This window comes from Cornus florida, unplaced genomic scaffold (assembly GCF_030987335.1).
Source record: "Cornus florida cultivar Cherokee Brave unplaced genomic scaffold, ASM3098733v1 CherokeeBrave_3.0.0_Hap2_Chr02, whole genome shotgun sequence".
Taxonomy (NCBI): domain Eukaryota; kingdom Viridiplantae; phylum Streptophyta; class Magnoliopsida; order Cornales; family Cornaceae; genus Cornus; species Cornus florida.
Window position 1 is genome coordinate 26,737,105 of NW_026775572.1, and position 10,616 is coordinate 26,747,720.

The 10,616-nt window shown below is 36.0% G+C and overlaps 1 long non-coding RNA gene across 1 annotated transcript; it reads left to right on the top strand.

The window, feature by feature from the left end:
• Positions 1-5,993: 5,993 nt before the first annotated feature.
• Positions 5,994-9,455, top strand: LOC132294406 (uncharacterized). The gene is made up of 2 exons (XR_009478054.1): positions 5,994-7,606; positions 8,153-9,455. It is a non-coding gene; the product is annotated as an uncharacterized LOC132294406 (long non-coding RNA).
• The last annotated feature ends 1,161 nt before the right edge of the window (positions 9,456-10,616 follow it).

Consider the following 10,616-nt stretch of genomic DNA (forward strand, 5'->3'; position numbering starts at 1 on the left):
AATAATGCCGATTTAATTATATTCAAAGAGTAATATATATACAAGATCAGGCAACAAAGAAATTACATTGGGAGATTCAACAGCAGCAGGTTTCTTCTTCTTGGATATGACCTCATCATCATCAACTTCAGCATCATCGATCAATTGAAAGTTTCTTTTCGCTCTTGCCTTTTGAGTAGGTTTCCTTCCTACAGTTTTCTTTCTTGTTGTTTTTTGAAAATGAAGGATTAGTAAGAAAAGCAGTATGCATTAGAATAAATATGTGGTTTAGTTGCGGGTATTACCTTAGTAGCTGAAGAGGTATACTTTGGAGAGGGACGTAGAAATCAATATGGGTCTCCTTAGACTTGGTGGGTATGGATTTGTTTAGTGCATTGGAATGTGTGCCTGGATTTATGATTAGTAAGCATATAAACAGAAATTTATATAGAAAGGAAGAAGATGTAAAACTTACACTGCCGAGAGCAAGATCTGGTCCTACCTGCAGGGGCTGTAGGAGGAGGACGATTTGGTGCCACATTTATTGTATTCTCTGGTTCAGGAGCAGTGGAAAGGGCAATGGGTTCAATGGAATCCAAACCTTGGAAATTAAGGGAAATGAACTTGTAGAAGCCGAGAAGATTGCACACAATTTGACTGGAATCCACAGTCCGGGTAAAAGTGATATAGGATATCCACCAATTCTCAAAATTTGGGTCAGTACGCGGTTCTTCAAGGAAGGGTTTATACTGAAACCCTTGAAGAAGCTGAGTGAATCGATTACACACATCTTGAACTTTTCACTGTTTGAAAACTTCACTCACCGATGATAGTTCTTGTTATAAGAAAAATGGGGAGGTACTGGGATCATTTGAGTTAGTCCAAATTGTCGGGCCAACTAAGCCGGGTTGTAAAATTCAACCCCAGTTCAGCTCTTGGGCAGATGTGGAGTGACAATATTACAAGGTATATCTCTTGCAATCAAGAAATAGCCCCATGAATTGGTATAGAGTTCAATATGTTCCGCTAAAGACTCAGTAGTAGGAGGAAACAACCAGGATGGAGCTAGTTGACATTTGGAAAAAGGACAGAATTGGGATTGAGTCCTGATCTTGCATTGGTGATAGAAAAACTGAAAACAGTCATTGAAGGAGTGGTCTTTGGGTTTGACTCTAGCATATCCGAATGACAGCAAAGGATCGTTTGGAGCAAGTAGAATGGGGGAGGATAACTCAGGGAAATAAGCATTCAGCCAGAACTAGTATAGCCAGAATGGGCCTCCAGATCTTGCAAAGTTGGAAGTAATAAGATCTAATAAGCCTCTATACAAGGACACTAACAGAAATGGAGCTAAGGCCATGGGTTTCCCTTTGGATAAAGCGATAGCCAATTGGGTAAAGTCCTTAGTAATTTGGATAGCAGGAGCACACAACAAATACCTACACAACCATAAAAGTAAAAATCCTATATGTTCTTGTTCATCTACTTCAGTCCCTTCTGCTCCTAACATTTCTTTCAAGAATGGTCCATGTGATTGCATAAAGGGTTTAGCCCCTTTTTGTTCTAGAAAGTAAAAGGAGGTTTCCTCATCCTGAAGGAGATAACTGATTTCATCTCCTCCAAGCTTTAAACCCATTATAAAACAAACGTCCCTCAATGTAGGGGCCATCATACCACAGTGCAAGTGAAGTGAATTAGTTGTAGGGGACCAAAAGTGCAAAAAGGTAAAAAATAATGCTCGGTCAAAGGAAAAGGAAATCTTACTAAGCTGGATGAGGTCAAAGATACCCATCCTTTTCCACTGTTCTTCTTTTGCTGCTGATACATGGTCCACCCAATCGTTCCATTTGGGCATCGTTGGGTGCCAATTTCTGACGGAGAGAGTTGGACGGTCTCTTTCCATTGTTAGGTAGAGAGTTTTGGAGAAAGGAAGGTGTGGTTCAGCTTGTGGATAAATTGGAGACAATGAAGGGATGAATCAATTAGGAAACGCTGGGCCAAGTCCCTTAGCTTTTTCAGAGATGTCGATCAATGAGTTGGAATCCATTTCGCTCTGATCTAGGGTTTTGATCGTGGATTTTGTTAGTTATGTGTGCGATGTTGCTTATGGAAAAGGGTTTTCCAAGTTCAGATCACTTTGTTTCAGTTGTTTTGAAGTCATTTTGCAGAAAAGGGTTAGACGCAGAGAAGTTTGGAGAAGAAAGAAGGGTGATGGAAAAAAGAGTCTGCAAAGAGAGGTGGTTTAGCGAAGAGCCGTGTGTGGTTGAAAGGTTGGGTTTACTGCGATAATTAATGATGATAAGATGTGTTATCATAATCGATTTGTCTTGAGAAGTGAATCAAGATAAAGCTGATAGGATTATAAGATGTATATAAAGTTACGATGTAATGGGTGTATTTGAATTTTGGAAGCCGAAAAGTTAAAACGGCTACCAAAATTGGGGGGCATTGTTGACACCCATTTTGGCATTTGGGTTATGGACCCATCTTCGGCCCAATCATGAATCCATAAATCCGAATATCCTCAGCACCCATTTTGGTAATTGGGTTTTGGCCCTAATTAGATTTGATGAACAGTGAAATAAGTAGTAGTATGGGCCAAGAGTGAAAACCTGTGAAGCAATGATGTGCTGAAAGATTGGGCCGAGAAAGTAATGGGCCGAAACATGCAACAATGAGAGTGGGCTATAAGATATTTTGGCGAACCATTGATTTAGTCTTCGTTTGGGGTGGTCTGATACAGTTAGGAGAATGTTGGGTTTCATGCGTTACATGGGTTGTTGGTTGAATGACATGGCAGGAATTTCAAGTAAAGATAAGAGTTAGTATTTAGTTAGGATTAGTTAGATTTGAACAATTATTTAAATGTATTGGAATACAACTAGAATACATGTATCTAGGATTTTTGTTTTATTGTTTACTCTATAAATAAACAAAGAGGCATGCTGTGCAAGGGGTCCAGCACCCTCAGAATCATTATTATTATTTGTTTGCTTTCTCAAGCTTTTCCAAGAATAGTATCCTTGCTATTTCTTCTATCTTTCTATTTGTCTCTCTATCTCAAATCTCTCGATCTCTCTCCCTTTATTCTCATTCTTTCCCTTTCTCTTCTTGCTATATCTATTTTCTTCCCCTTTCTATTCTCTTGTTACGTTACTATAAATTGCTTACGGAAAGTCCTTTTAACTAAGGCATTTTTGAATCCAAAAGAGGAATTTATTTGTTCTCTTTTTCCTCGCATCGTCTGAAAGTCAACTTTCTCAAAGGGACTAACGTTAACTATTTACAATCGAATCACATAAGTGGTTCTGGCACGCCCGGCTTACATCAAATTGAGATCGGCTCCATAAAGCCGATTTTAGCGTCAACAATAACATAAGACGATCACGAAAGTTAATAACTACGTTGGATAAGAAACTCAATTAATACATTTTAGTATATTTTTTCATAAAGTGTAGGAGTATCATAGTAATTTCGCAACATAAACAGGTGATGGATAGGGCAGATGTGGGTACCTTTCTTGGTCCCTGCTTAAAACCGCATGGGTTTTGTAGGATTAAATATAAAAGGTTATAATAATAAATTTAATAAAATGGATATATATATATATATATATATATATATATATATATATATATATTTCCAAAACTTAATGATTAAGTTTTCTTTTAATAAAATAACACTATTATTTTCTTCTATTAATTAACTATACAAGATTAATGTTCAGACATGCACGGATATGGCCCAGTGGGGGCATCCGCCCCCACCGAATTTTTTATTATTTATATTATTACTTATATATTTTATAAAATATTTAGAAATGTCTCCACTCAATTTAAAAAAATACTCCACTTCACATTCTTTCTTCCACTAATTTATATTGATTCAAATGATAATCGTTTCTTTTTCACTCTCTACCGCATTCCCAACCAATTTTTGAAAATACCCCACAATATATTCTTGCATCAACATAAAAAAAAAAAATTCTTTTTGAAAAGTCCACATAATTTTTTAAACAAAAAAAAAAGTTAAGTAAATCGTCTCAATTGTTTCTTCATTCTCTACCCTACACATTAATGATAAGCTTGGAAGCACGAACACAGCTAAAAGGTCAAAGAATTTGGATCTAACATCGACACATGTTAGACACGGCTTCACAAGTGTTGGACAAATCATAAAAAATTAAATTCTTATATTTATTATTTTATTTCTAATATATTTTCCTTCAATTATTATTATTATTTTTAGGGTTAAATGCAAAAAACCTCCCTGAACTATAGGGTTTGCAACTAACCCCCCTGAACTACAAAAAAAACCCTTGAACTATGAATTTGTTGCAATTTGCCTACTCAGGCCACCGAAAAAGAAAAAAAGATGAAACTGCCCTTCCAAGTTTGTTATAATCTCAATACAACCAAACCCTAAGCCACATACACTGCAGAAATGGAAGAATTGGCAGTAGCACCGGTGGAGATCTCTTTGTAATTCGTCAACCGTGGATGTGGAATAGAGCATCGATCATCATAGCAGCCGCCGAGAGAGAGAGAGAGAGAGGGGTGAAGGTGATGGCAGCCGGCGAGCGAGAGAGAGCTCGACGGTGTAGAGCACGGTTGTGGAGATTTCGACGGGTAGAGAGCTCGACGGTGCAGAACAGCAACTAGAGAAGTCGCGATTCCGACGCAAATCAGAGAATGGCATAACGGCGACGGATCCGGCGTTGGCGACAGTGGCTTGTGCGCGCCGGTGATTGACAGAACAACGGGCAAGATGGGCTGTGGATGAACTTCAGCCGTGCTCGGATGGGGGCGAGACGGTGACGACGAGCTTTCACAGTGGTGGGCGACGGTTTGTGGAGAGGACTTAGCCGCGATGAGGTGCTTCGCGGCGTGATGGCAGCGGCGAGCTTGCCTTCGGATGCTGGTGGTGGTAGTGGAGCAGCCACGAATGACGACTCATGGTGCAATTGATTTGGGGTGATTACTAGTGACAACTCGTGTGTGTGTGTGTGTGTGTGTCGATTGAGCTTGGGTGTTTCAGTATGAATTACTGTATTTAAATTGATTCAATTGGGAAATTATTTGAGAAACGTTTGTGGCTACGGCGGTGATGGTTGTGGCTGGACTGGTTCACTATGAATTATTTGAATTTCTTAAAATTGTGGTTCAATTGTTTCGGATGGTGATGGTAGTGGGATTTTAGTGTGGTTTGGGTTAAACGGCTTTCGGTGTGGAAGATGAGTTTGTCGATGTTGACCACGAAAGCCGACTGTTGAAAATGGTGAACGGTTATAGGGCGTGTTTGGGTATGCCTATTGAAGATGGTGAACAGTTGTAGGGTGTGTTTGGGTATGTTATGGGGTCTATGGAAATTAAGGGCATTTTAGTCCTTTTATGCGTATTACGTATAAGGGCAATATGGTCTTTTAAAATAAATTAATTATTTTTAACGGCTAAAACCTGCCGGATTCCTGCCGAATGGAGTCATCTGCAACAAAATTGAATAATCCAAAAAGTTAGCGGCAACTTCTATAATTAAGGGAAATTAGTTACAACTATGCCAATAATTCAGGAAGTGTTTTTTTTTTGCATTTAACCCTTATTTTTATTCTCCAACAACGCCTCCCAACTAAAATTCTTAGGTCCTTCACTGTGTTCATATATTTGAGGGTGTGTTAGTCTGCGTGGGTCAATTCATCTAATTTTCTTTTTAGAAAAAAGGTGTCCTTGAGTCTAAGTAGAAAACAACACATGTCTTGCTGTTAAATCTTCTTTTGAACACTTCGACTTTTGATTGAACAATTATCCACAGCATACTTTAATAATAGAGACCTTAAAGGGCAAGTAAAGGATTAATGAAAGGTTACCATTATTCGCGCTTTCAGAATATTTATCATTTTTTTTTAATCCTGATGAAAGGTTATCACTAGTTGTCCTTTGTTTTTTCTAAGTACACAATTGAATATTAGAGGAGAAAAAATAAAAAATAAAAAATTATAATATTAATTATGAGAAAAAAAAAATAATAAAATTGCACTATTAACTTGGTTAATTAATAAGAGAAAAAAAATATGTATTAAACTTACAAACTTGTTTGAAAAGATAGGAATTTTTTTTTTTTTTTTGGGTAAAATCATGCTCTCTTTGTAAATGTATCATTCATGATTTTTGATTGAGCTGAACAAAGAAGAAATGATCAGTTAAGTTTAAAAAAAAAAAAAGGATGATACTGATTAATAATAAAAAAACGAAAAGGAAAAGAAATGATAACTTTATTGTTGCCACTCTCCTTCTAACACGTACCCAACACCCCATCATCTTCGGCTACTTTACTTTATGTAAATGTTTTTCCATTTCAAACCCATTTATAAATCATTTATAATTCACTTTTTCCCCCATGATCTAACAACCCACAAATTAATATTCAGACATTTGAGGCTGCTCAGTTCAGGTACGTACCATCATCGATCTCTTTTTTTTTTGGGTAAATGGTAAGCTCTCATCGATCTCTTTCATTCTTGATCCAGTCTATAAAATTTTTGTTTTTCTAGTTTTGAGGACGATGTGATCCAAACGGTCGCCTTATATAGTTCTTATGTAATGTTATTAGATGAAATTGTTGCTACATGGTAATTTTTTTTGCTTCCAATTTTTTGTTTTCTGTTTGCGTTTGTTTTCCTAAAGGACCTAAACCATATTTTCCCTCTCACAAGATGGACCTATTCTGTTCTGGTAAATTTTGTTTCTACTACTATGTTCTCATACCTGTTAGCTTTTTTTTTTTTTTTTTCATTCCCAAGAACGCCGCTATTGGAATAGCTTTCCTGGCTCTATTTTCTGTTACTCCGCCCATTTCATAAAGTATTCGGTTTAACAACAGCTACACAAAATTCAGGGGAAAGGATTTGTCTGCGATTTCAACTTAGGGGACATAGTGTAAAAAATAAAATAAAAAATTAACATGACAAAAATAGGTTGTTCAAATCAAGTAGCAAAAAGAAGATTTTTAGAAAGTATAAAAGAAAAAAAATAATAATAAAAAAAAAAGGAAAGAAAAACGAAATCTTTGATTGGAAAAAAATTGGAGTTTGATTAGAGAAGAAAATTTTAACTTTTTTTAAGGAAATCAAAGGGATTTGAAAAAAAAAAAAAAAAACGTAACAGATAATTTACAACATTACATACCTTACGTATCAATTTTCAATGTCACTAATGTTACTAATTTCACCAAGTCACAGTGCAAAAATGGTTTTAATTTCTATTAAAAAAAAACACGTCTATATAATGCAGGAGTGGGTATTAAGATGACAAAAACTCTTCCAATTAAGGAACCTGCTTTTTATTCTAACGATATCTAAACGTCTTCCAATTAAAGACTTTTGAAACCCTACTAAGCAAAGGTGAGAAATCAATTTCTCACTTGAAGTAAAAAATATGTCATTAAATTGATATTTCTATATGAGACAGGGAAGCTAGCTAGCTGATTTGATATGTCCCCGAAGACCCAAAGTCGTCCAACATTTTGAGCAGTCTTTGAAGGACAAATTAAAAAACAATTGAAGACTTTTCCTTGGTAAATTTGTAGCACTGGCCCCGCCAATTAAAGAATTTTGAAACCCTACTAAGCAAAGGTGAGAAATTGATTTTGCTGTTTTAGATCCATTTTCTGATTTGTAATTATTAAATTTGTCACCAATATTCTATATATATATTCTATTTGGTATTACAACATTACATACCTTACGTATCAATTTTAATGTCACTAATGTTACTAATTTCACCAAGTCACAGTGCAAAAATGGTTTTAATTTCTATGTAATTTGAGTCTAAAATCACTGTGATTAGTCAAGTATAACACCATGACTGATGTGCATGCTTTGTGAACTGTGAGATCATAGAACATGTTTCAGTCTCATGTGTTTCCCTAACCAGCTTAATTTGTAAACTGTGAGATCATAGAACATGTTTATAGTTCAATAGTAAAGGTTTGATTATTCAGGACGGGTATAATTCTATGCCTTTCATGCTTTAAGAGTTACTTGATTAAGTTAAACGCACAAAGACGGTCTAGGAATTATTTTGATTGAATGATTTCTCAACACTTTCCCTGCACCAGAAAGGCAGGGTTTAGGGGAAGAGGATATCGAAGTCTAATGTCTTATGAAACTTTGATGCAGGTTACATTCATTAAAATATAAGCTGAAACTTCTTTTTTCTTTTTCATTTTCAAATGATGGCGAGCAATTCTTTACAAAGTCTAAGTCTGAAGGTGCTAGTGGAAAAAGAGAAAAATCAAGTTGTTTTTGCCGAGTCCAATAAGGATTTTGTCGATGTTCTCTTTAGCTTCATGACTATGCCTATTGGAATCATTATTAAACTCGCCCGCCAATACTCACTAGAAGTGGACTTTGGTTGTTTGAACAACTTATATCAAAGTGTGGAGAATCTTGACGAGGAACATCTACGAAGTATGAAGTGCAAGGACATGTTACTTCATCCTCCAAGTGCAGCTGAAATCTACTGCAGGAATCTAAAATTGAATGTGATTGATAGCGATACAAATGAGTACTATACCTGCGGTGGGTATCACATTGTCAGTCCTTACCCCAATTCGCGCTGCCAACAATGTGGAAATTTAATGTATTACGCTTGGAACCTGAATGATAGTAGTATCTCTGTACATCAAGATAAAGGGGTGTTTGTGAAACCTACAACAAGATTTATCATAACTGATGACTTTCATGTAAAGCCCATGTCAACTATCACAGGCTTAACCCTGCTAAGCAAGTTTGGAGCTACCGATAGAAGCATAAGAGAAGAAAGGACTTTACAGCCTATATATTGACTCACACTACTAGGTCATCATGTGGCCTTAAACTGATAATTCATTATACTTGTGAAGATATGTGGAGAACTTTTAATACATAGTTGTTCCTGCTAAGAGCTTAAATATTTTTGGAACAAATGGTTGTCTAACATGGACTGCAATTTTGATTTTTGAGAGGTGTTGGTTCATCACTCTGTTAATGACACAGAAATTCACAATTTAGTAGGTTGGATGTTGAGTATGCTATGTTTATCAGTTTTACTTCACATTAGTAGTTACATTTACTAGTTTCCTAATGATCCATTCATATGCGCATTTCGAACTGTTGCAGGCTTTGCGTCTATTGGAGGTTGCTTTGGTGTCGAAAACTGCTCTCACTGACGTTTTCATATGTGAGGATCAATCAAAGCAAAAACTCAAAGAGGATTCATACAATTAATGCATAAATGAAGAAGAAAATCTACGAAACTCCTGTAATGAGTGAACTTGGTCTCCATCTTTTACCTTTGTGGCATTTATGTCAAGTGCTTTTTTTATTTCAGTGTTCATATTTGTTATCAACTATAGACTCAAATATCAGTTGTAATTAAGCTATGCTGCTTTGTTTTGATCACATGTTGTTTAAACATTTGGGACAATTGATACTTTAACAACATTCTCATTAATGAAAAATGGAGTGTTAGATATTATTGCAAAAGTTGGGCTATTAAATTTTTTTTTAAAAAAAATAGACTGATTAATTAATGAGCAATGCTAGATAAGATGACTCCCGATTTAGTAGCTAACAGTTGTGGTGTCTACAATGTTGTCCTCAATTTTTAATGTTTCTTAATAAAATACATAAAAAATAATAATCATAAATAAATAAGTTACTGCCATACATTCATAAATATTACCTGATTTCATTTTATCAATCTTTTTTCCCAGTCCATTTACTTTTTCACTTTGAAAAAGCATTTATGAGTTGCAACTAGACAAGTTATTGTTGTAGGTAAAATCTCACCACTCACATTTAGGGATGGCAATTTGACCCGCCCTCGCAATTACCTGTCCCGTCCTGCCCCATTTTTGGCGATTTTGGGGGACCGTTTTGCTTATTTGGGTGGTGATGGTTTGATGTAATAAAAACCCGCGCAGGTTTGGTGCGGGGGCGGGGGGAGGTCGTCCGCCCCTTTTAGATAGACAAATTACATAAGTACCCTTATTTCATTAGTATATATATTTACCGTTATATATTTAGTACCCCATATAACAATATTAAAGTAACAAATGAATTTGATTAAAAGGAAAGTTTCAACGGTGAAAAAAAAAAAAAAAAGGAGCAAATCTATTTCAACAATAAATAAATTATGGTCTTAAACAGGGCAGGGCGAAAATCTGCGAGGGTAAAAATATTAAACGATTACGGAGATGGGATCGAAAGTTCTCCCGTTTTTGCAGTTTTGTGCGGGAACGGGGACGGGATTTTTAAACGGTTGCGGAGGCAGGGGAGGGTACACCTGCCCAAACCCGACCCCATTGCCATCCCTACTCACATTTTAGGATAAAAGATGATCACATTTGATTAAAAAAATTATTTTTATTTTTATAATTGAAAAACTCAGGACATCAAATGTGGGTAAAAAATTTCTTAATTAAGGTTGCCTTCAGCCAGTTGGAGCCAAATTACTCTCAATATGGGATTGCTTTCAAACATCATCATCATTATTATTATTATTATTATTATAGCTCTATCAAGAAATACAGTATGCAAGGACAATCCCAAACAAGGACGCAGCCAACGAATTGTAGACGGTCCAATAAGCAAAGAGACC